Raw genomic sequence first — 27,174 nt, 5'->3', positions numbered from 1 at the left:
TTTTTATCTGATAATTATAAATGAAGAGAGTTACTACCAATTCCTAATGCTCAGTAAAGAACACCAGTTCACAGACGTCCATATGTACGGCTATTCATTTTAGCGATATCCCCATATTGCTTTATTGTTGGCTCACTCTAGCTTTATTTTCATGAGAAATGCATCTGTTTCACATCGTCATAAAAACACTTCAGCTGAATTAGATATTAAAAGACTTACCTGCATGCCACCTGAATCCCATGACAATTCTGCACAGGATGTGATGGTCACCAAACAATGTATGGCTCAGATTTTGTCTGTTTTACCTACATATGTTAAAGAGGTATATTAAAAAATAGCTTGAAACCTTGTTTTCCCCACCGGCTGCCCTGCACCTCATGGTGCTCAAGAAATAAAACAGTTCCAAAGCCTAATTATGACGGATTGATGTTGACCAAACCCTTGACAGACTAAGCCACCCAATGTTTGGGACTGATACGATCCAACCCTGTAACCCAACTGTGTCAGTCTTTCTTGGACAATTGCTGTGGAAGTGTGTGTGTTAATTTGTTGTGATAAGGGTGGGATGTGCTTGTAGCCTGATTTCTCAGTTTGATGCATGTTAAACACTGTGCCATTTGTACCTAAACTTTGAAGTTCACAAGTGGCACTTTCAGTTCTCAAGGATCTTGACACATGTACTCTGTTAATGTTTGTTTAACAACAGCACGTTGAGGCTGGCACTCTGGCCATGACCTGTACCCAACTTTTACCACAAACTCTGACTTATTTAATTTCTGAGCCTGTGAGTGAATTTTGATTACACATACATGATTGTTTCACATAATATGTTTTGAAAACAAAATTAAATTTTTTTTTTTTTTTTTAAATTAAAAACAAAAAGCAATTTGCACTCTCTAGCCCTACACCCCTTAAGAACCTATCTTATAATGTCACATAATGATATTTCAAGTGCCATAAAATTGGAACTGATTTTACCAAAGAAACTCAGCCTTCTAGTATATTCTAGGCTCTTATATTTTTATCTTGTATTGAATAAACTCAACAAACTGTCAATTTGACTTTTTTTCTGTCTTTTAATTCTCTAAATGGGTAAATAAAATGAAGTACAAACGGGACAGACTATTTTGCAACAAAAATTTCATAGGCTTTTATTTTCTCAAATTCTTTCCACGAAATAAAGTCTCTTTAGAAAGACAACTAAGGATATACCAGAATCAACATAAGGCATGAACACTGTGCAAATTCATGCAAACCAACAAGTGAAACATGGATTTGATTAAATGAGCACCCTGAGGGCTGAAGCTTCACCAGGACGACATAGTTTTCATCTCTCTGTTTCCAAGATAAATATAGGCACTGACATGGTCTGTACTGAACCCATGAGCTTGAGCATGGAACAATTAATCATAATAATAATTAATTTATTTATCCACGAGAACATTTAAAACTACGTAATTTAATTTTCTCCTGGCTGACAATAAAGTGGATATAAAATATATCACTCTGTTTTTTTCTCAGGTGATTCTGTGATGATTTACAGGAAATACATACGTCCACACCGTACCAAACCCATGGTACAAAGAATACACAAAGGACTGACATAGTCCCACTTTCAGGTTCCAGCTCTATGTCTGTCTCAGATCGTCACTAGGGGTGGAATGAATGAAATTAAAATGTTAAGTTGATTAGATTCAGACGCTTTAGCTATAAGCCAGAACTGCTCATTTTACATCTTGAGTCACGAATTAATAAATTTCTAAACCATGTCCCAAAAAGCATGAAGACCACTTCATTAATATCAATGCGACTGGACGGAGATAGGTAAGATTACCAAATTTATTTCATTCAGGAGAAATACTGGCTTGGTCTTTGAAGTCATGACATTTTATAGGAACACTACCTTCACTCAGCCTGAACTCACATGAGGACAGAGTTATGACATCTGGCAAACCCACAGATAACTGTTGATCTACCAAAACACAAGTTTACTGCTCTAATGAAAGTAGAAATGCCACTATTTGTACCACCTAGATAGAAGTAATTCTAATGGTGAAGTTTATTATAATTAGTGAAGTAATACCATAAGGTTTTATTATACTCAGTGACCTTGTGCTTCTCTTTTATATAGGATGTTTCCCTCTATTTAGGAATAAATCGGGCTGAAGTCCACGACCTAAAATTTGTATATACTGCACACCTGTAATATGCCCACCATGAATAAGAGAGGGCATGGTGTCTAAATTTCCTTAATGGTAGCACCATCTGCCTTTAAATGAACCTCATGAATTCACACAAATATTTTGCCTAAGGTACCTGCCTCAAAGCAACATATTACTCTTAGGTACAGTTAGGGGTCTGAAGTACTAGTGTTTAATATTACTTCCTATACAAATGATATTGTAATTAACAATCATAATATTAATGAACATAGATTATTAACTGTTGTTTATTAATACTATGAATACTAAAAAAATAAAACTATAGAATACAATTGTGCATTTAAAAAATAAATAAAAGCGTCCCGCCTGACCCTAAACCCTGGCCCCTGCTTCCCAGCCTGGACCTCTTACTGCACTGCTCCATTAGTAACTTTGTTTAGGGATAATCTAATGGAGTGGTATATAAAACAAAGTTAGAATATAACAACACCTGACAATGATTCTCATATTGAACCTATGAGCAGCTGGACCAATAGCGCCTCGCCATCACCTCAGCAACCAACCCTTCAAGTGCCATCATCCTCGAATTTCGTTCACGACAATTCATTCCATTTTATTTAAAAAGTTTCATTAATTTTGCCATTCAAACATGGTTTTAAATATAACCTGTTCATAAGTGTCGTGTTCAAATGGTTTTGAACCAGCCAATAATTATTTGTTCACACTGTGTCTCCAATTCCAATGAATTTGACCTGAACTAATAACGACAACCTGGACGAATGCATGAACTCTGTTGTTTAGATTTCTTTATTCATTTTATTTTCTGGCCGTGTCCTGCCAAATATAGGTTAGGATTTCCAAATAACCCTTTGTCAAATAAATTCCCTAAGCTGGGAAGAATATACCTGACCAAATGCATTAGGTACTGCGCCCGAAGCCGAAGGAGGAAAACTATTAAGTTCCTGAACTGCAACTGCATACAGTCATAATTGATATAATTTGTCGTCCATAGGCAAAAGTTTTCATAATAACTAAATTAGGCTTGCTACCCATAAAGTCAGGGCAATCACTATCGTAGATAAGTGCATCCTCAAAGTACAGGTAGAAATGGATCAAACTAAATCACACACTAAAAACTGGTATAGCTGTAAAATATCGACATCTAACGATAGGTAACAAATGGATTTTATCTATGAAAAATAATGTCAAAGAAATGGTTTAAAAAATTAAGACTAAAGTTAATTAATCAACCCTTAAGGTATAAAATTCCCAGGTAGGTGTTATTATTAATAAAAATAGTTTGTTTTACCATCATATGTTATTGTTTTATTTATTCCTGTACACAAATTTGTATTTTGTATTACAAGCTGCATTGATAAAATATAATCATAAATTTGGTGTAGTTCTTCACAAAGCTTGAAAGTAAATAATAGTTCTTTTCATATTTTTTTTTTTTTTTTTTTTTCTTGTTTTGTTTGTTTTGTTTTTAAAAAAAAAAAAAAAAAATGTTTTGTATTAAATAAAATAACTGATTAAGCATTTTTCTAGTTTTATACAGTTTTTTTTTCACATTTTGAAGTAATCACTTGTCATCTCTTGTCAATCAAATTTTAAATATATCCTGCTATGTTCCAGTTGTACCCAACTTATTTCTAAAAATAAAATAAACTACTTTGTTCAAAATGATAGACACATCTATCACTGTCAAGCACCCTCCTGACAGATCTATACTGATTTTTCTTTACACAGGATCCGGCAATAGGGCGTCGGGCATCTGTAGCTTCTAGAATAAAATACCTAGAAATTTTGTTTTGATGTTTTTTCAGGAAAATAGTTTAACTTCTAGTAGTAAAAAATAAAAAAAAAAAAAAAAAAAAAATTTATTTTTTAAACGGAACAACCCAAAATTCTAATGCATTTTGGTTTCCTTTCTGATCACTTAATCCTAAAATATTGTTAAATATGTTTTTTATAGTTTCAGAGTTATTAATAAATAAATAATAAGCCTTTAATAAAATTTTTCTATAAGGAGAAATAAAAATGCAACAAATGTTCTGAAATGAAAATTATACTAATATTTACTCTAGTTGGTCTGTACTTACTTTCATATAAATATCATAATCTTAAATATTGCATACAGGGTGTTCAAAATTCTATGTCAAACTTTCTAAAATATAAAAGAGTTTTCCTTCGTTTTTTTTCTTAATGGAACATTCTTTTCAACAGTAATTTTTTATCAAAGCCACCTAATAATGACCTAGGTCGTGAAATGTCATGTTGCCACATTTATTTATTTATTTTTGACATTTCCATTCGTTTTGACACTTTATAGTTGTGTATTACGAATTTTTGGTTTAAAGTTTTGGAATGAATTGTGTAGTGATACTTTAAGCTCATAATTTTTTATCAGCAGACCTTGCAATTGAACATTGTTCTTTTTAGAAGCTCTTTTAGTGCGAAGTGTACAAGACAGCTTACTAGCTGTGTGTAGTGAACTTTGTAACTTTATTACAATGGTGATGTGTTCAGCTTTCAAGTGTAAAAGCCGCAACGATAAGAAAGACCCAGGAGTTGCTTTTCATACGTAAATAAACAGTCCACTCCACCTTTTTAGCATTTTCTTATTGAATTTGGTAATTATTTTTCTGATATTATATGTACTTGATATGTGCTATACGTCGATACTAGTTTTGTACCTTTTGTTAACATTTTAATACGCTTTTTTCATAATTAAATTAGTAATTTGGTCTCGGGTATTATATGTCTTTGTATTCTTTAGTCATTGGTTGGAACAAACCTATCAAAAACTAAACTATCGATAGGTTGTGGGGCTCTTAAAAATATCAACCGAATTTAAAGTCAACCATTTGCCTACTGACTACAGCGTTCCGAACGCACCCGATCAAACCTTGATCAAACACATGAAAAACATGGAGGAGGTTTATCGAAAACGGCGGCAAGCGCGCTATAGTTTGAACCTGACCTTCTAAAAGCGCGCATTGAGTTTATCTACGTAAATTTGTTTATGTATGTTGTTTTAAACGAGTATCATACGCTGGCAAAGTTTTTATTTCTACATTTTTATAAAAAATCGGACAAATACAAAATTTATGTGGAACTAGGTGAGCGGCCAGACGAATCTTGGTCAGTATGTCCGTCAAGTGTAGATATCGAGAAAATCCGTAATTTTAAGTGTTTGTAAGGAAAGAAGGTAGGTTGATTCAATTTTATTTTTAGATATATACAAAATCACAAGTTTAATAATAAATATTGAACCTTGTAACGGAATATATCACACTCTTCTATAACATGTTTGTATTCATTTTTTTTGAAAGCTACAAAGTAATATTTATTTTTAAAGTTACTTTTTATATACAGGGTGGTCCGAACTGTATTTCGGAAACTTCGGCAGCATATTCTGCAGATAAAAATAAGTAAAAAAGTTCGTATAAATGTATGTCCTAAAATGCTTAGTTTCGAAAATACAGGGTGTGGAAGTTTCATTTTTATTTCGATTTTTTCCAAATAATTTATGAAGTAACGTCAATATTTCGATGAAAATTGGTGTCTGTGAATTTTTTGATATGAAAAATTTGACTCCTATTTATAGGGGTTCGGTCACACCTACATGTGTTTCAACCATAGATTTAGTAAGAACAGATATTACATTAGACATTTTAACCCGATCAAACAATCGGAGGTTGACTACGTACTGTAAAAACCAACTGAGATAGAGAAGGCGACATTGCCGCATCTCAAATTTGCGCCTATCTACTCAGTTTGATTTGCAAAAAAAGTCATAGACATATTTCTGGAAGCGAAAAACAGAGAGAAAAAAAAAAAAAAATTAAATTAATAGGTTTCATTTTAAAGAAGTGTAATAATACAAGTTATTAACCAGAGGATATGTGCGTTACTATTAAAGGACATGCTTATTGTTTAATGTGCTGAAACGTCTAGAACCATTGGCAACGTCGCTGCTTGTCTTCCAGAATGAAATGAGCTGTCCGTCCCACCACCCCTCTCGACGGCCACTGGTCCGTTATAGCGTACCACGTTTAGCTTACGGTGTGTTTTAAGTCGGAATCAAGACGAAAGTGAACTTTCAGTGTTTTTCGGTGGTTTTTGCTTTTATTTCAACGCACTTTGAATCCAAGAATCTTGCATGGTACGTGAGTGTCGCATGGTGGCACAGCTCAAATTCAATTGAATTTGTCTCTTTCACAGGTGGTATTGTTTCTGTCATTGTACATAAGGTTCCACAAGGGAGCCTCCCACAATTAAAATAATTTCTAATTTGTTGAATTTTGATCTATTAAAACAATAACGTAGTAGCCAGTAATTAAATTATAATTTGTCCCAATTACTACCCAGTTCGTATTGTAGGATCATAAATAAATTTGAATATAACTTTGTATTTGAATGATATGTTTCAGAAAGTGACATTTTTCTAAATGTCATTTTTGGTCATTATATACGATATTCTAAAGGAATTTGGCTCAACAAATAAACAAAGGTGTTTACTCGCCCTCTTTTACATTTTATTGCTTTAATATATCTGCCCCTTCGGCCCTGTTTAGACAATTTTTTAACACCGTACAAATACCTCTACCTAGAGTTATTCAGGTAATGGCGGTTGACATCTTTTTTAGAATGGGACGAACTGTATTTGTATAATTCTTAGGCTACTAATTTTATACATACCTATATAATAGAGTGACCCAGGCCTCCAAAAAGCTTTTTACCTATTACTACTAGCTGCACTCGCCATCTAGCACTCGCCATAGTAGTACGTTTGTACTCAAATGCTATTTTCTGCTTTTATGCTTTTCGTTGAGGGTTACAGCAAAGTCGGTCTGACGATGGAGATAAATCTCCGAAACCGTCGTCGAATGTATGTTCCTCTCTGCAGCCCACGTAGAACTTAAGGCGAGAATAAGCATATGGGGTTAGGGCCTGCCAATTTTTGTTTTGTTTTGTTTTATTTATACATACACTACCAAGCCTTGAGCTCCATCTACGGTAACGTAGATGAAGCAAACGTAATTCATTATTATGCGACAGAAATTCCATACTATAGCATTGTCGATACACTTTTAATGAATCACTTTTCACCTTTCATTAATATTGATTTTAGGTATAGGAAGTATTAATAATAATAAGATTAAACGAACCATTATGCCAGGCACTTCACAGAAGCTATCGGATTATGAACTTAACTAAATCGTTACTAACTACTACCTGAAAGTCCTTTTAAGATCAAAACAGAAACTAAACCTTTAAAATTACCTTTTAAGTCAAAAAAGTCAAAAGGACAAGTTATTCCAGAAAAGGACTGTCCTTTTCAAAAAGGACAGGTGGCAAACCTAGGTATTTGAATGACATTTAATGGCAAATCTATAACTTTATTTGAAAATATAAAATTCGGCCACCTATGTTTACAAAATGTCTAAAACGTGCTTTTCCATTGCCCATTCTGGAAAAAAATGAAAGAAATGTCACCAACCACAAACCAAATATAGAACTGTTTCGGAAACCTGAGTCACCCTGTGGAATATCTTTAAGCAACTGAAAGTTTATATAGAAGTAACTGAAAGTTTTAAAATTAAAAATCAATCTTATAAAACTCATCTGACGAAAAAGTGTAAATGTAGTATATTAATATGGAGGAAACCAACAATTTAATTCTACTTACTTTACTAATTAAATGCTTTCCAAAAACGATACGCCACTGGCCATTAGAACAATCGAAATGTGCCTAGTTGCCGAGGTCGGAAATTTTAGACTTCTCTGTCTCTTCTGTTGTCCTTGTCGAATACATTGGAATGCCTGAGCACTACCAACGGTGCACGCTGAATGAGATGTTCATTCATCTCTTATAATGTTCCTTTGGTTTCAACTATTTTGAGCAGTAATAACTTTTCGTCCGTACCTGTATAAAACTACTAAGTGAAAAAATTACATCTCCGTGACTTGTTACGTAAAGAGTGTCTCTTGGCAAAAATCGCTACGAGCAACCGTTCTCAAGATATTTAGAATGGAAATAGTCAATACATGTTGACAAAATTACATTACATTATTGACAAAAAAATAACTACGGTGAGTAGATTTTTGAGCAGACAGTTTCTGTTGAACTTTTGGCACAAAAACATTTCAAATTCATGATTTCGGTCTATGAAATGTATTTTTGCTTAACCACTAGATCTTTTTTAGATTTTCTTTCTTCTAAATTTAATCTACTCCCTATGTTGCCATATTATTAAGAAATAATGTTTTTTAACTAAAAACTACTTTTTTATTTTGCGAAAAAAAATTATAATCGTGTTTCTGGGATCGAAATATACTACCCCTAAAAATATTTGCGCTTATTAAAGACTCATCCTGTATAGTTCATTTTTTTTTAATTAAAGGAACTTGAGGATTTTAAGGAAAAAAACGGCTTCAGCAGCGATGGCTATGAACTGAAGATCGCTGTCATTTTATATGTAAAATCAAAGGTAAAATTATATGGGTAATGTCATCGATCGTTATTTCCAAACCAACTGGACGCCATTTTTTTCGATCATGCGGCATTTTCTAAACGCTAGGCTATTGGCTCATTTAAACCAGTTTTAAATTACAAAAATACATTTCGGGAATACTAAGTCTAGATACTATAACTAGTATACAGGGTGTTTCAAAAAACATGTGCCATCTCTCGCAACCCTGTAGCTACGAAACAAAGCAAAATCGGACCTATCGCGACTTTCTATCCACACGGAACCGAGGAAAAACGTAACAATATGAAAAATAAATCTTATTTTTACGTGATGAATATTACCACGAGAGATGGCACATGTTTTTGAAACACCCTGTATAGTAGTGTAGATAGCACAACAAATTACATTTGACAATGATAAAATCATAGAATATGGCAATCGTGGGTTCAAGGCGTTCTTAAGAAAATCTAGTTTCAACAATGTGGTTAAAAAGACCGATTTGTAGAAATTACTTCTATCATGCTTGAATGATTTGAAAGGACTACTTTTCGACTACTTTTTTAGGTTTTGACATCATTATTAAGAAGACAATTCCTTTCAAAGAAATAGAGATTTTAAAATATCGATCTTGTTTAGAAATTGTACTTATTACATTTATTTCTTTTGGGGTAAAAAAATAACTGAAATCAAGTGCTGAGAAGAGAAGAAAAGTTATAACCCAGAATAAGAAATCTGTCTTATACAGGGCGAGTCTTAAATAAGTGCAAATATTTTAGGGGTAGTATATTTCAACCCCAGAAACACGTCTATGAAGTTTAGTTTTTAGCTAAAACACATAACTTCTTGATAATATGGCAATATAGGTAGTACATTAAATGTACCAGAAAGAAAACCCAGAAAAGATCCAGTGGTTCTCAAAATTTAAGCAAAAAAGCAATTTTTTTAAACTTTCACAGTAAAATAACTCGGTTATTTTGGACTTATTTCAAAAACGGTACTGAGAAAATATGTTTCTTTTATCGAGATCTACCAGCCCGGAAAATATTTGCACTTATTTAAGATTCACCCTGCATATTGGAAGCGGAGGTATAAGGTGATTCAAACTCTTCTCTCTGGCTTTGATAGGTCCAAAACCAAAAACTTACTTAAATGAGCCTTTTCATGAAAAAAGTTTTGCTATATCATTTAGCCATCTGCTGATGTTAGCCCACGACGCCAAAACACCACGTAAAGGTATAAAAATATTAAAAAGGATCTACATTTATCCAAAACACCATAATACACACACCGGAAAAGTCTAGGGATATTACAATTTTATCCCGCCATCGTCAGTAATTTTATTATTTGCATTTCTGATATAATAAAATTAAAATAAACAAATAGTTTCAGGACGTATTGGATATAAAAATTGCGAAATTTACCGAATTTTTCAAATTTACCTTGATTTTTATTGAACTCAAAAAAATACACACATTTTTTTTGATTTTAAACTGTGAATTAAAAAAAAAGGTAAAACCATTTTTACTTAATAAAGCGTATGGCCTCCTCTACTGTTTATTACAGCCCTACATCGTCTCTCCATGCTCCTGATCATGTTGTCGATCTCTTCTTGGTACAGCCTGCCACGCTGCATTCACGGCCCGAACCAGATCCCTACGAGTTTCACGAGGCATACCCATTCTCAAAATTCTTCTTTGGACCGCGTCCCATACGTGCTCGATGGGGTTGAGGTCAGAAGATTGTGCCGGCCAGGGTAAGATGTTTAATTGATGACCATTTATAATCTCACTTACCACTCTGGCTGTATGAGGCCGTGCATTGTCATGCATGAGAATGAAGTTTCTCCCAAAATCATTGGCATATGGTAACACGATAGGCTCAAAAATTAAATCACGATATGTGATTCCTGTTAGAAACCTTTCAAGAAAAAACGAGATCGGTTTTTCGGCCTAACTGATTCCTCCCCAGACCATAACCGTTCCACCTTGATAAGGGTGCACTTCCTGAACATGATCCAGCTGAATAAGATTTCCCGGTTCTCTCCATACCCTAAGCATTCTCGAATCCGAATGAATTCCAAAGCGTGACTCATCCGTGAAGAGAACATTGGCCCATTGTTCATTCGACCACTGAACATGATCTTGAGCCCACAAATATCGTACCTCTCGATTTCCTCTCGTTAAGGGTTGAGCTCTCCAGGGGCGTCTGCTTCTTAAGTTGACCTCTCTTACAGCACCAGAGCTTAGATTAATTCTCCAGGAAATACATAATGTAACCGTTAGTCCTGACACTGTTCGCAATAGATTAAAGAGTCGGTCGGCGTCGAGCATTTAATTGTAAAAAATGATCTTGCTGAGGGGTAGTAATGCGATGTCGCCCGCCTTTCAGCAACATCACCACTTTCACGATAGCGTGCACTTAATCGCGATATTACACTTTACGTTGTATTTAATGCTCTAGCTACGTCGATTTGGCGCATTCCAGCTTCGAGCATACCCATGGCCCTTAGCATTTCGTCTCTGTTAAGATATGTCTACGCTCCATAATGTCGTTTAATGCTAAACAGAGGTGTTGAATGAATTCTGGCCGTTCTTATCATAAAAACATAGCCAGTACAGGTTAAATTCGAACAATTGATGCTAGGTGCTTTTATACATTTGACAAAAAATGCACAAACACTTCTGCAAATATCCCAAATTTAGAAATAACTAGTGAGGCTACTTCGTTTCAATCGAAGTAGAAAGAATCGGCCTACAAATATGTGGTTGTTTATTCAAAACATTTATTTTTAACTTTTATAAAATTATATCCCTAGATTTTTCCGGTGTGTGTATTTTAACATGATAAGAGGAAATATCTATAAAATAAAAAAAATAATTACATGATAAAAATATAGGTGCTGTAAATTTTTAAGTCTAAAACATTTTTTTGTAGTCTACACCTGCTTTTCGACACAATGCTTTTTGTTCGGCCTATTTGTTCTGCTTGTTCGTGCGCGCTCGGTTCGTTCGGGCTTAGTAAGGGCTTAGAAGGCTCAAGTCTGGACGCACCTTTAGGAACAATACTGTTTTTGTCCTTTATTGATATAATGCTGAAAATCTCACGAGTTACATATCTCACTCTACACATAGTAAATTACCTAGACGTAGGATGTAGAATATTCTGTTATGAAACGACTGATGGAATAGCAGGCATGGCGGATTTGAAAAACATGGAAATAACGACGTTATCGTGTAGTCGGGGTTGGAGATTTTACTTACTCCATTTACCACACCAGTATTTATTAACGAAAAATCCAAGAATATTTTAAATGCATTATTTAATATTAGAACATTTAATAAGCTCATGAATCACAACTCCGCTTTTTAGTTAACTCGGATATTTTAACATTTCTGAAACAATATTTTCTAATTGGTAAAAAGCAAAAAATCGTTAGATCTGACAACTCTGTTGAAACTGGTCGTTCATCTGGCCGCAGCTATAAACGCAATGCATCCGGCCAGCCGACGGCCAGGTCGTTGCGACCTGGTCGTCAGTGAGTTAGAGCCCTAATACTGGGTGATTTAAACTTGACACTTAAGGAAAATAAGAAATAAAAATACAAAGCTGGTCAAAGGTGACTCCAAAGCGACTGGATAAAGTATGTTTTTATACAGGGTGAGTCTTAAATAAGCGCAAATATTTTTTGTGGTAGTATATTTTGATTCCAGAAACACGTCTATGAGGTTTTTTTTATCAAGAAAAAAATTTGAAAATTTTGAATTTTTTGAAAATTTGTTTTTGTATTTTCTACCCATGAAAATCCGTTAATTTGTGGACTGAGTTTATGAACCAGCGAGCTTGTGGACCAACCTAAAAAAATTGGAGAAAATGCCGTGTATAAAATTTACCGCTCCACTCCTTAATAATGGCTTTTCACACTATTTTTAAGTGTTTTTTTTGTCGTTGTCATGTTAGTAAGTAAATATTTGTATGCCTTTTGGGTTGAGCCGTAGTAGATTTAATTACACATAAACGCCGTGTTATGTTGGCAGTAAATTAAGGGTCCTCGGTGTATAATTTTGTTGAATACAAGTGTTGGCTTAATTGTGTCTCCTTTATTATACAAATACTTTAATTAAAAACAGGTACTAACTGTATTTTAATAAATATTTATTTTTCCATAGCAACTGTTAAAATTGCCTTGTATATATCATGTATCTATCAAAAATAGTAGATAAAATAGTACTTTAACCGCAAGGGTAGATTAAATGATACTTTAACAGCGAGGATAGGTTAAAAACTTTATTTCTTCTCGCACGTGTTTTAATTGCTTCCATTTTTGAAAATCTTTGTATTTCTTTTCATAAGTTATTCGGGATTTAAATGGAAGTAGTTTGGATATTGCGTTTGTCGCCTCATCCTGAATATCTGTTGGTAATTTAATTATTTCGCTCCAATTCAATCAGCAATCGACACGAAAGAGAATTAAAAAATATTGACTCAAAACTGACAATTAAAGAAACAGCTTTATTTATTTGTCAAATTACATGACACCAACGCCAATCCAGCACAATATTTTTTCTACTCGTAATACATTTCTTGAAATTTTTTTTAATTTCTTTTTAATTTCTGAATATTTTTTAAAACGTAACTCGCCATGGAAAAAATATTGTTTTATACACGGCGATCAAATTGCATTATCGTCTCCCGAAATTAATTCACTGGCGATTTCATCGCTCGGCCGACGCACTGTGGTCAATTTTTAAAAATTAACAGGAAAATATTAAAAAATCTGATGAAGCTAAGCGGCGTCAAAAAAAAAATAAGTAGGCTTTGAAATAGTTGCTAAGAACATTTCATTAACAATTATGTCAAAGGTCGTTGTGAATTTATTGTTATTTTGATTGAAAATGTAGTATAGTTGACAAATTAAACTAAATAATCTTGTTATTTGCACATGAATAAAGTTTTTAATTTGCGTATTCCGTGCAAAAAGTTATATGTCATTAATACTATCTAAAATAGAAAGAGCAATAATTGTTGATGGTAAGTTTTTTGACATTAATGTTCTTCTGTTGAATATTAAATATGAGTAAATAATTTTTTTATGGTTAGATTTTTTTAAATTATTAGAATATACGTTTTTTTAATGAACTAGCAGAAAAAAGTGTTATGAGGTTTCAGTTTTAAATAAAGTTAAGTTGATAGTTAAACCATTAGACAACCATTAGACACGCGCGACCGACAAAAAGGGAGATATTCTGTTTCTTTTTTCTACTGATATGGAATTCTACTGATGGCTCTTATCGACTTTAGAAGTAAACATATTAGCAAAGATATTTAAACTGACTTAGTTTATAATCATCTGCTGATGATGCTAACATGGTTAGCGAAACGCGCGTCCAGTGTAAAAAGTAAAAGTATTTTGGTGTATTGTGGTGATTTAGTGTTTTATTTTGCAGTTATTAACTCTTAGAAAATGTCTGATATGCGTACTTATTCAAATAATGTGTTTATGACGAGTTTCATTGAAATATATTGATCGTTGCCAAAGACATTATAAAGATAGACCGAACATCTCATTCATAAATACTCGTTGGTAGTGTATCAAACATTCCAATGTGTCAAACAAGGACAGAAGAGACAGAGAAGTCTAAAATTTCCGACCCCGGCAACTAGGCGCATTTGAATTGTTCTAATGGCCAGTGGCGTATCATTTTTTGGAACCAATTTAATTAGTAAAGTAAAAGTAAAGTAATTGGTAAAATTTATACTCCATATTAATATACTACATTAACCTTTTCGTCAGATGAATTTTGTTATAAGGTCTAATAATACAATTAATATCCCACATATATACTTATGTTGAAATGTTAGTAGGTGGTTTTCGCTCCAACGTCGATTTCAATTTAAACTTTCAGATATGGTAGGTTATACAGCCAAATAAAATAAAATAGAATAAAATAAAATAAGAAATAAGAATTCTTATTTGTGTGCGTTCATACAGTCAAATAAATAAAATAAACTTCTATATATTTGCTCATGCGCAGTACGATGAGGCTGGATAAAAGGTTAACTTTTGATTGTTTATAGTAATTTTACTATTTATAGTATATTTATTTATTCGTTGCCTACTATATTATACATTTTACTTGTGAAATTATAAAATAAATTAAATCCAAACTGAAAATATTTGTAGGTTAGAATTAAGCGTGCGAAGCCGTTTTTCACATAAAATAAAACAAGTTAAAAGACTTCTTATTTTTATTTGTTATTTTATTGGCTGTATGAACGCATGTACGGTATCCCATATAACCAACTTTCTTATTTTATTTATTTTTATTCTTATTTTTTGACTGGCTGTATGAACCCACCATTGCACTGAATATTTACAGGGTGACTCAGGCTTCTGAAACAGTTCTATATTAGGTTTGGTTTGGTGACTTTCTTTGAATTTTTTCAGAATATGGAGCCATTTAGGCACATTTTAGACATTTTTGTAAACATGGTGACCGGAACATATTTTCAAACCAAAGTTATAGTTTTGCCATTAATTTCCATTTCAGAAATACCTAGGGTTGCCACTTGTCCTTTTTGAAAAGGACAGTCCTTCTTTGGAATAACTTGTCCTTTGACTTTTTGACAAAAGTAATTTTTATTTACGTATTTTCCTGAGAAAATTACCTACAGCAAACAGAAATATTCTCTTTTCGCCCAAATTTTATTAGGAATGTTATAAAACTTACCTTATAAATAAATTTTTCTTTGTTTAGAATAGGCAACAGTATTTAGAATTTCCCGTTTAATCTCAAATGATAGTTAGGTTTTAGTTTTACCTTTTTTATCTTATAAAGAACTTTTCAAAATTAGTACCTAATTAGTAACGATTTAGTTAGTTCGCAATCGATAGCTTTCTGTGAAGTACTGAGTAATAGTTGTTTAATCTTGTATTATTAATAACTTCCTATACCTAAAATCAATATTTAATGAGAAAATTGTGTTTTTTTTTTTGAAAATATAAGACAAGATTTGACTTTCGGTCTTTTTCTTGTATTATGATGGCTCTGATACGCGGCAGTTGCCTTTTAGTCTCACAATAGAAGGCATTTATCATTAAAAGTATAAAATCTGTGTGCTAGAGTATGGGATTTCTGTCGCATAATAATGAATACCTATTACGTTTATTTACAAATCCATTACTTTTAAAGGTAGCTTCATCAGATAATCAAATTTTAGTTAAATGTCCTAATCTTCATGAACTGTATTAAGCATATGTGTTGCGGTTTGAATCACCCTGTATGTTGACAAAAATATTTTGAAAATGTGCGTTAGAATGGCCCCCATCTTATGTAAAAAATTGAAATAAAAATCACAAACCAAAAACGTAATAGGTAAAAAGCTTTTTTGGAGGCCTTGGTCACTCTCTATATAGGTATCATATAAAACTAGTAGCTAAATTGTTTACAGTTCGTCCCATTCTAAAAAAAGTTAAACACACAGTACAAATAACTCTAGGAAGATGTATTTGTACGGTGGTCAAAAATTGTCTAAACAAGGCCGAAGGGGCAGATATAATAAAGCAATAAAATGTTAAAAAGGACGGGTAAACACCTTTGTTTATTTGTTGAGTAAAATTCCTTTAGAATATCATATATGACCAATAGGACGCAATTTTAAGAAAAAAATGTCACTTTCTGGCTTATAATAAAGTTTCAAATGTAACGTTTATATTCAAATTGTTATGATCTACAACAGTTAGGTAGTAATTGAGACGAATTATAGTTCAATTACCTGCTACTACGTTCTTGTTTTAATAGATCAAGATTCAACAAATATAATTAGAAATTATTTTAATTGTGAGAGACTTGTGGGACGCCTATGTACGATTACGGCGCGGCGCGGCGGAAACAATACCTACCAGTGGAAAGACAAATTCGGGTAATTTGAGCTTATTTGTCCACACATTTGACACTGTCGTACCATATTGAAAATTCGCAGATTCAAAAGTACATTAAACAAAAACAAAAACTACTGAAAAACACTGAAAAGTTCACTTTGGACTTGATTCCGACTTTAAACACACCGTAAGCTAGTAGTAGTACGCTATAACGGCCGTCGCGAGGGGTGGTGGGACGGACGGCTCATTTCATTTTGGAAGACTAGCAGCGACGTTGCCAATAGTTCTAGACGTTTCAGCACATTAAACAGTAAACATGTCCTTTAATAGTAACGCATATATCCTCTGGTTAATAACATATTATTACGCATGCTTCTTTAAAATAAACTATTAATTTAATTAAGAAATTGAGATTTATTGATATCCGGTGAAGGTTTTAAAGTCACCTTTTCTGCAAATCAAACTAAGTAGATAGGCGCAAATTTGATATGTGCCAATGTCGCCTTCTCTATTTCAGTTAGTTTTTACAGTACGTAGTCAACCTCCGAATGTTTGATCGGGTTAAAATGCATAATGTGATATCTGTTCTTCCTAAATCTATGATCGTTGCCATGTCTATGGAACAAAAATAATGATGAATCTACGCTCTTACTTGCATGGTGTTGACACCGCACAGTGTTCCTTCTAGTTTGCGCAAACTATACCGTGCAGGCAAGTCGCTACCGTATAGCCGCCGCTTAAGAGTCCATTTCACTAGTCCGAAAAAGTAGCAAAATAAGCGTTCGGCATTTAGCGTTTTATGTAAAACTGGCTAGGTATTTTTACACAAATGAAGAAGGAAATTAAAGATAAAGGATTATACTATATCCGTATTGTAGCATTTTTAGACTTAACTTCTTTATTTTTTAAGATTTTGATGGTTAAACATCAACAAAAATATTCCTTATGTTTGGACTAAATTTTCTCAATAAAGACATAATTTAAAATTCCGTTACAATACGGAAATGGATTGATGTTTTGTGATTACAGTGATATATAATTTATGGTTTTGTAACAAATTGCTCCGCTATTTTATGGCAAATGCTGAAACTCTGCAAACCTTAATCAAAGCACGTGTGTTTGGAATTTTTTTTTAGATGCAGGCTTAACATGACAGGGTCGGGCTAAGCCTTATGCAGATTTTGGGATATATATATATTTCCTTCGGCCACACACCTGCTTTACCTGATTCCTGAGAGCGACCCAAACAGTACAGCGTAATAGACTTAATAACTTAATATCTCAATAGACTCAAAATATGTGACAGATTCCTGTGACCAACTATTTTTTATTACAAATCCTTAACAGTTACCAAAGTCACGAAACAATTTCAATATCAAAAACTAAGCATTCCAAGCCTACATATTTCTCGTTAAAGTTGATCATCGTCCGATACCTATTGATTTTACTGAAACCAGTTTTATTGAGGTAAGCGTCATTATGTCAATAAATAAATAACATCTCTATATTATGGGTTACTCTATTATTTTCAGGATATTGACAATTGTTCAACGAATGTACCATTGTATGTACCAAATATACAAAGGGAAAAACAAAATTCAAGGTTTCTTTGATTAATAATTATAATGAACATGAAAAAATACTTCCTAATAATGTTTGAATTTACTGAACTAAGAACGCGCTAAATGATATAGCAAACTATGTCAGCTACACGTTTTTGAAAGAAAAAATTGTTTCACAAATATTTTACAGTTTCGCCAGTACCGTAAACCCCAATAAAAGATATGACTATACAATGAAATAGCTGAATTTTGACATTAGATTTGAAACTAATTATAAGTTTTATACAGTAGCTCAATTCAAGGAGCTGTAATAAATAACTTCAATTAACATTCACCAACACAATAAAGTTTTTTTTTTTTTATTATTAAAGTCTTTAATTTTGAGGTTACAAAAATAAAATATACAAAAAACGTAACAGGTTAACGCAAATAATCAAGCAATTTAAAAAAAAACTAAATTTAGTTAAAAAAATAAAGCTGAACGTATCTGTTATAGTATACAAAACCAACAAAAAGTTTATTGAGTGCCTTACAACTTACAACCACATAACCAGTGAATAATAATAATAATAAATAACGCTTTGTGCAGAAAGCCAAAATAACCATCGACAAAGCATTTACAAAACAAACAAACGCACAAACTTAATATACAAATAATAAAAAAATAGACAATAAAATCGCACAATTCAAAAAAAAATTACGTCTTTAAAATTACAAATAAACCATCGAGACAGAACACAAAAAATAAAGGCGTATTAATAAATTTTACAATAGGAAAATTGCAAATGGATATAATCATTTAAAGTTATAAAATATTAAATACTAATAGACTTTAACCAGTATGTGAATGATCAAAATTTTAAATTAAAATTGTTCCTGATTAAACATCAACAAAAAAGTCGTTTGCCGCATATAGGGCTCTCCCCAGTAAATATGATTTCAGAGCTTTGAAATGCGGGAAGGAATGAAAGCGACTTGATTTGGCCATTTTTTGGCATTGTACAATATTAAGCCTTTAATAGTTCTAAATTCTTAGTTGGCAGATAAAGATCGTGCTCACATTCCTCAGTGGATAGTTGTGAGATGGCCTTTCAGGAATAGCAGATATGTGCTTGCGGATTAAGCAAACGGATTCAAAAATGAATAAAGAAGAAGAATCAGTTTTTGAAACAATGAATATGCTTTAGAGGTCTTCAATACTTTTAATTTTCTGAATACACCATACAACTGAAGGATGATTGCAAAATTATCTGTATTTTTACAGCCACACTCAAATTGATATTTTTTTATTTTTATACCGCCAACAGAGATGGGTTTAAAAACCGCATCTCACCGTAAAACAACCTCATATTAAGAATAAAATCGTCCATCGCGAGATGCGACGGTATTTTGTACATACCGTGAACGAGATGTGTTTAATTTAATTTAATTGAAATTGAATTTAATTATTTGAATTTACTGAGAATTTTAATTTATGATAGGAGATCTCAGTGAGCTTTTAAATAAAACGTATTATAATATTTGAGGGATACGACGCAAAAATTGCTAAAAGCTGTTATTATAAAATTTTAATTATAATATACATTTTTTTTTGTATTTTGTAAAAAGAAAATGTTAGTTATAGAATATAATTTTTTCTAAATGTCAGAGTGTAAGAATTACCCTTACATAGAACATTTAGGGAGAAGTAGAGCATAAGTAGGGACAAGAAAATAGAGTTCAATGCCTTTTTAAAACTTAGTATAGGTCACGACGTTAAAAATTTTGAATCGGTATTTGATTCTAGTATTATTCAACGCTAGTCCCAAGTGCCAGAACTCTAACCCATTACGTTTTATAAATATAAAGTGATAATTATAGACCGGTTGTTAATCATTTATAAAGTTCCATACAAAATTTACCGTGATGCTTGTTTTATACCATAGGATCGAAAAAACGGCGTCAAAAAGACGACTTGGGTATGACAATCTATGATAATTTTGACGAGGTCAATCCCTATAAGTCATTTACCGAGGTGCCAAAGTATAATATGGTTTCCTTCGTCCACACCCTTTACCGACCCTTGAGAGCGACCCGAACAGTGCAAGCGTAATAGACTCTTAACAGGACAACATCTTTCACTAATAGAACTATTTTTTATCGCTGGAAAAAAGTACTGCAATTATATTTGTACTTACCTATAACCTATAAAGCATTTTAACATCCCCACCTACTAGATGTGTAATGAATTTGCTTAGAATAACATATTAGCATAATTCTATCGGTGTTTACTGACTGGGAAAATAAGTAGCGGAAATCTTCACTGCCTCCTGGACTATAATAAAGATGGGGATTTAAAACAGTCGATCGCCCTGTAATATGTATATGCATATGCATAATTTAAGTAAAATTTGTATTTCTTAAACTCATATCACGTTATATTTGTAGGTGACTGGTTGTATACTAGTTGGTATAGGAATATGGCTTCGAGTCAGTTATGAAGGCTATGCCACACTATTGCCTCAGTACGCCTTACTTAGCGCCGACGCCGTAGCCATTGTTGTGGGGACACTTGGAGCTTTGTCCTTTTGCTTGCTGTGGATTGTGGCTGCCAAAGCAGATGAAAATGCTGATAGCCTGTAAATTATGCTCTTAAAGAGATAACTTTACCAAACCACTCAAGATTAAATCTTATAAGTGGTCCCATAAAGTTAAATTTCGTTTTTTACTATCTACTCGTTTTAAAAATGATCGTTGCATGATGATAGTTTGTCGTCTCTTGATATTTTGTATTTCGTTCTCCTTGATGTGATAAACGCAGTTTTATTAATTTGCCTTGATCTAAGATCCTAATAGCAACTTTTAAAATTTTAATATCATTAACTTGCAGAAGAGGTTTTAAATACAGTACTCATTGATTCCTCATCCAAAATATGAAGAAAAGTTCCTATATAAACAAGGTGGAAATGCATAGTTTTAGAGTTACAGGATGTTAAAACTTTTAAAATTAGGTTTCTGTAATTATCTTAAATACCATTATTTTTTTTTTATTTGGGAAGTGCTGTTGGTTGGACTAACAGTAATATATAATATTAATAATATATACAGAATTGGCACACCTCATTCGCCTCGGTGGATTAGCCACGAAACGGAGAGATGTAGAAACAACATATTTTATGGGTATATGTGGGGAGACAATGTGCGCAATTTAAAATTATTTGAAATATACAGGGTGTTTCAGAACTAAGATCCATACCAAAGTTATATTTTTTTCTTATGGAACACCCAGGTATTTTATTTCATTTTGGATTCTTGGGCCCAAAAGGCATTTTATTATAGGGTTAAATATGTTGAAAATCTTTGGTTTTTGGGATATTTAGCCCTTTACTTCACTCTATATCTCTTGAGATACATTAAATAAAAAAATTCGTAACAACTACTATAGATATTCTGTAATTTAACTAGTGCACCCTATGCATAGTTTATGTATTTAAGAGATAGTTCCCTGCGCATAGTTAGCCTAAATTTGTACAAGGTGGCAGTCCGGTGCATAATTGCGTCGAGTGCAGGCGGGTGTTTCGACATGCAGATAAGTTTTTGACTTGTAAATGTGAGTGTATTTTTCAAATCCATTAACTTATGGTCAAGACATCAAAGAGAGGCATCAACTACTTCGACATTACAATATTTGTATTGTCTAATTATTTTCTGATTAGTTTTAATCCAGAAAATGATTAACGTATCTCACAGGATACACCGCCATGATCGGTATAAATAAAGAGATTTTTTAAATTCCGTATCTTACAAGATACATCGTCATGTTTATGTAGATATTTTCTTTAAGAATTTTTCTTTTACTCAAGGTTACAGAATAAAGAGAATATTATCAGTTCCAACTGGTTCAAAGAAAAATATACAAGTCTGGTTACTGAAGCTCATCATCTGAAGATGAAATACAACATACTTGCCGCCGTCGAATTGAAGAAAATGATACGTCCTCTGCGCCATCGATTTCTTCCTCGCTAGAAAATTTAAGTACCTATATTTTCCGAAAGCGAATCGCAAAATATAATAGGCGATCATATTGCTCTTTCTCTATGATATTGCTATGGAAAAGCTGTATACTTTTTCAGAGCATTTCAAAACAGCTGTTACTAAACCTGTATTAGTAGTAACCTAGGACCTAGAGGGAATCTGATTCACCAAACTCATCTCCAAGGACGGCCACACCGAATAGTTTAAGAAAACTGACGCCTTCCAATTTCCCGAAAATATCAGTCAGTGTTTCCCCGGCCAGTTTTACACGTCCTAAAAGACCCAGGCTTTTGAAAAAATGAATTGGTATTAGACGAAGTAAGCCTTCCCTAAATGGGAACGTAAACCATTTGAATACTGCGATACCAGTAGCGATACTATAGAAACAAAATTTGTCAAATTGAAAATTGACAAATTTATAAAATATTATAAAAAAAATATTTTTCTTGTTTTTAATCAATTTGGAGGGAGTGAAATATTTAGAGTCTGATAACAGCTTCAAAAAATGGTTGAGGTTCTTTTTCTCAAGTAGTATGCAATGAAAACAAAGTTGTTATCGTAAAATGGTACTAAATGGATTTTTTTTTTCGAATTTTAACCTACCTGTGTTATTAAAATAATATCAAAAACAATACGTTCTCTTTTGTTTGTTTGGTTGTTTAGTATTTCAATGTTAGTAATAATTGGCAATGTATATTTTAAGATACATTTATTATTTATCATTAGTTTCTTCAAAATATGTAATGTATCCTCTGGGATACATATAAAATCTCCACCAAGAGGAAAAAAATTTTTTTGCATTTTTTCCTAACTACATTGATGTTACTTATTTCATTAATCATAAAATTTTAGACAAAATCAGAAATATTTTCTTTTGCCAAGTAAAGGGTTAAAGATATTTAAATTTGCATGCTACAATAGAATAGATTATTAACACCCTCTGCATTACTTTTCAGAATTAATTTTTATGCTTAGTTTAAAGGTAAAAAAAAAGCTTTACTGAAAAATGGTATTGCTTCCTTAAATTTATACAGGGCTATCAAAAGTTGCTGATCTATTTTAAGGATATATTTTATATAAAAACTTCATTATTTCATGCAACACCCTGTATTTTTTTAAATAAATCGAAGCAGATTCAAATGCTCTTTCAAACTATATTAGGGTTTATTATACCTATCTAGGTCAGACTTTGAATAAAAAGCGATTTGTAAATAAAATTGCAATCAAGGTGTTGCCATGGTAATTTTTTAATGACAGTTAGTAACTATTTTCAAAGTCGACATTAGTTTATGGACATTATTATAGTTTAACAAATAAGTATTCATTATTTTATCAAGAAAAATAAAGCACTATCTGCTGGCGGAACGAACAGATATGTTACTAGTGATTTTATTTTGTGACGCAAATTGCTTCTTGGCCTCAAGGGCTTATACTCAAAGATATCAAAAGTATAAATCAGATATCAAAAGTATAAATTTCAGGAATCTTCCTGATAAGCGTTCCTTTGAAAAACTACTTGTCCTATTTCGCAGAGCTGATATTGTGGCTTATAAAACATCTATTAGGCAGAAACCTGTCGTTGGAAGTGAAGAAACCACATATACCCATAAAATATTTTGTTTCTACATCTTTTCGTTTTCGCATAATCAACCGAGGCGAATGAGGTGCGCCACCCTGTATAGTAATATTTAATAATAAATTAGGTAAAATATATAATTTATTAAGTTTGTTTTAGTTTTATTAATTGTGATTAAAAAAATTGCGTTTATCTCATCAAGGAGGCCGACAAAATATCAAGAGATAACTTTTAATTGGCGCATTGAATGGCCTGCACAATTTTGATATCAAAAGAAAATAGTCAGTGGCGCACATGTTTTTTTTTTTGAAATATATTCCAGTGATAACCCATATGCACGTCCCTGATGAATTTATCGATACTTTTTTATCATTATAATATGTAGCGCTTATAGTAACTTTTACCCTCAAAATTTCATTCAAATCGCTAAAAATACTTGAAAGAAAATTATGATAAATCGAAAGATTATTAAGACTTTAACACCCTGTAGCTACGAAACAAAGTCGAATCGGACCTATGTTGATATGAAAACTAAATCTCATTTTTACGTGAGGAATCTCCCCACGACAGATGGCACATGTTTTATGAAACACCCTGTATATTCGCTTATATCTCTCAAAATCTTTCCTGTCTTGTTGGACAGGTTATTATAAAATTAACTTGATATGTTTGAGAGAAACTTAAAAATAGAATGATTTCAATGATAACGACATTATAGTTATATTACTGGCAAGCTTCCTAAAAATAAAGTTCCCGCAATTCAAAATCAAATTCCACGGTTTGGTTTATTTTTTCCTCGTGCCATAACATTCATTTTCATTTTGATGTTGTATGTAAATAAACTTAGAGAGAAAATGAGGGGAAACTAATATTCTTCTGCCGCTGTAGTAGAATTAGGCTTACTGCCCAGTCCATTAAAATTGACGATTTGTATATTTACATGCGTTAGAGTACGCGTTAAAATGTAGCTGAAGTGCTAGTGATTAGTATTTCTTCGGTTTCTACACTCCTAAAAATAGGTTTGTTTGTAATTTACGTATAATGACCCTTTGAACTACATATTAATCTATAAAATATAGTCGTTCTTTGAAACTATTACTATACACAAATTACAAAAAATAAGACTTCCTTTATTTTTTTTTGAATTTCCATTCCACATTTTGATTTGATACATGCCGTAAACAAAATTTTCATAGCCCTCTTCGTTTCTGAGCTACAGGGTCTTTTTGAAAATTTTGCAATTTGGGACACCCCCCGTATATCTGTTATTGTGAAAGGTATCGAGAAGGTGAAAACTGTTTAATGTAGGATTTTTATAAAATTGAATAGATTGATATTTGCAAAGGTTACAAAACAGTACTATTTTCGTAATTTTTGATTTGGGTTTTGACAATAATTATTTATGTTGTTTGTAATGAAACGATATTTTTATTTACGTATTGATATATTTCAGAAAGGATTTAAGGATTAAAAGATATAATATATTTACTTAATTTCAAGGTATCTGCATGAAAAATGAAGGCTATTTTTATAGGGTGTTAAAATAGATTATGAATATTTAAACTAACCTAAAATAAAAGAAAATAACGTTGAACTACCCTCTATAGACCATTCCAGAATGACGTCACTGACAGGTCGGCAAAATTTGCTGGGAGGCACCCAAACCAATTAATTTTCACGTTGTCCATATGTAAACACAATAATCCAAGGTTTAAACGAACTTAAAACAGTGAAAAATGCCTCATTTTTGTTGTGTTATTAAGTGTTTAATGCGTGATAATGTCTAATTTTTTCCAAATCATGCTGCTTTGACCAACAGAGGAAATAATTTAAAAGCATTATCTAATGTTCGAAGAGAAGTGTGGTTCAAAGCTTTGAAATGAAAGGCCCCTGTATGAAAGTGAGAGTAAAAAGAAACGAATTTGTTCCAAAGACTTTATAACTGGTAAGTCCGTTTTGCCAAATTACCTGCAAAATTATCATTTATTGAGTTTAAATTAGCGAAAGATACGTTTTTGTTTTTAAGACGAATTATGTTAATAGATAAGTCTAATTCAGCCAAAATTTGGGATATTCTTCCTGTCTTTAACCCTACAAGTCATCTTCTAGATTTGGCAGATTAAGAAAAAGATTTAAAAATGAATCAGAGGTTTGTTATTTATACTAAGATATATACAAGCGTATAAAGTATTTTTATTTTTAGTTAAAGATGTTACTATAAAAGATGAAAATCGACCAGTGAATTTTCATAATCCTCCAATCGTTAATCAACTTTATTCATTTTAAATCGTCGAGATAGAAGACGATAAACCCAAATACACGACAAGGATTGCACTTCTGGAAGATCAGCTGAATAAGAACGATAACAGGGCTGTGTTCAGATCAAATATATACCAAGAATATTTTTCGTCTCGGCTGTTATAAGTCTCGGCTGAGTATGCCTATAATACAAGAACTGTGGATTTTGAAATCCTAAGATATCAGTTGAGCCTCTATGAGAAGGGTCCTTGGTACATGAGTATAAAGTTGTTTAATAGGTTGCCACTTGAAGTCAAGTTAATAGAAGTAAAGAGTAGTTGCACAATCGAAAAATTTGTTAATTTGATAGATAAGAGATTTGAATCTGAGAGATATGGCTCATCTCTCAGATTTCCTGTAGACAAGTCAATAAATATTGTGTGACGTCATTTCATTTTCTGTATATATTATTTTGTATTTTTACATTTGTATGTCACATTCCTTGAAGTAAAGATTATTATTATTATTAACTACTAATAAATGTAGATTTATTTAAATATAACACGATTTAAAAAAAATATGTGTTTATTTTTAATAGTATAAACCTTGGTTTATAAAGTTTAAATATTATAAATTATATTAAATAATATCTGAAACTATCAAATCAATCCATGAGTTAAACCTGGAAGAAAAGCTTAACCACTTCACATAAAATTGTTTATTATTATTTTTCTGGTGGTGACCTACCATTATTTCAACTAGATCAATACCAGGAGACTTTGTCTTCTGTAATTCGCCCTCATAAAAATACCCCTTAATTGGTTGACCTATTGATTCTAGGATAATTAAAATTGAGGATTAAAGAAAATTAAGAATTAAAAAAAATATGTCTATAACGCTATAAAAGACTAAAAACACAAAGAAACGAATGCAAGTTAATGGTTTATATACGGTTTGTATGCCTCCCAGCGAAAATGGCGGATCTGTCAAAGTCACGTGTTCTGGAATGGTCTATTAATTGTTTTTTTTTAAATTATGTTTATTTTTTCTTCTAAATGGTGTTTTTTTATATCAAGTTTAGCTGCAAACAAAATTTGTCAATTGTTAATTATGTTTTATATGTGGTGTTATCATTTCCAATGTCTCTGATAGTTGCAGCGATTGCGAAATCTGTGAGTTTTTTCTTAAATAGAATACCCTCTATATTTATAAATCATATGATCATCTGGCTTCCTATGAGCTTCTGAAAAAAATATATTTTTCA

At 32.2% G+C, this 27,174-nt stretch overlaps 1 long non-coding RNA gene and 1 pseudogene across 1 annotated transcript; both read left to right on the top strand.

Annotated features, from left to right (window-relative positions):
- Positions 1-223: 223 nt before the first annotated feature.
- LOC115890719 overlaps positions 224-27,174 on the top strand; it is a 39,229-nt pseudogene continuing 12,278 nt past the window's right edge.
- LOC115890734 lies at positions 25,340-26,396 on the top strand. The gene is made up of 3 exons (XR_004051693.1): positions 25,340-25,617; positions 25,699-25,821; positions 25,876-26,396. It is a non-coding gene; the product is annotated as an uncharacterized LOC115890734 (long non-coding RNA).

The sequence above is a fragment of the Sitophilus oryzae genome, unplaced genomic scaffold (assembly GCF_002938485.1).
Source record: "Sitophilus oryzae breed Bouriz unplaced genomic scaffold, Soryzae_2.0 scaffold_909_pilon_pilon, whole genome shotgun sequence".
Taxonomy (NCBI): domain Eukaryota; kingdom Metazoa; phylum Arthropoda; class Insecta; order Coleoptera; family Curculionidae; genus Sitophilus; species Sitophilus oryzae.
Note: the sequence above shows the minus strand (reverse complement) of the source record. Positions and strands in the feature narration are given on the sequence as shown.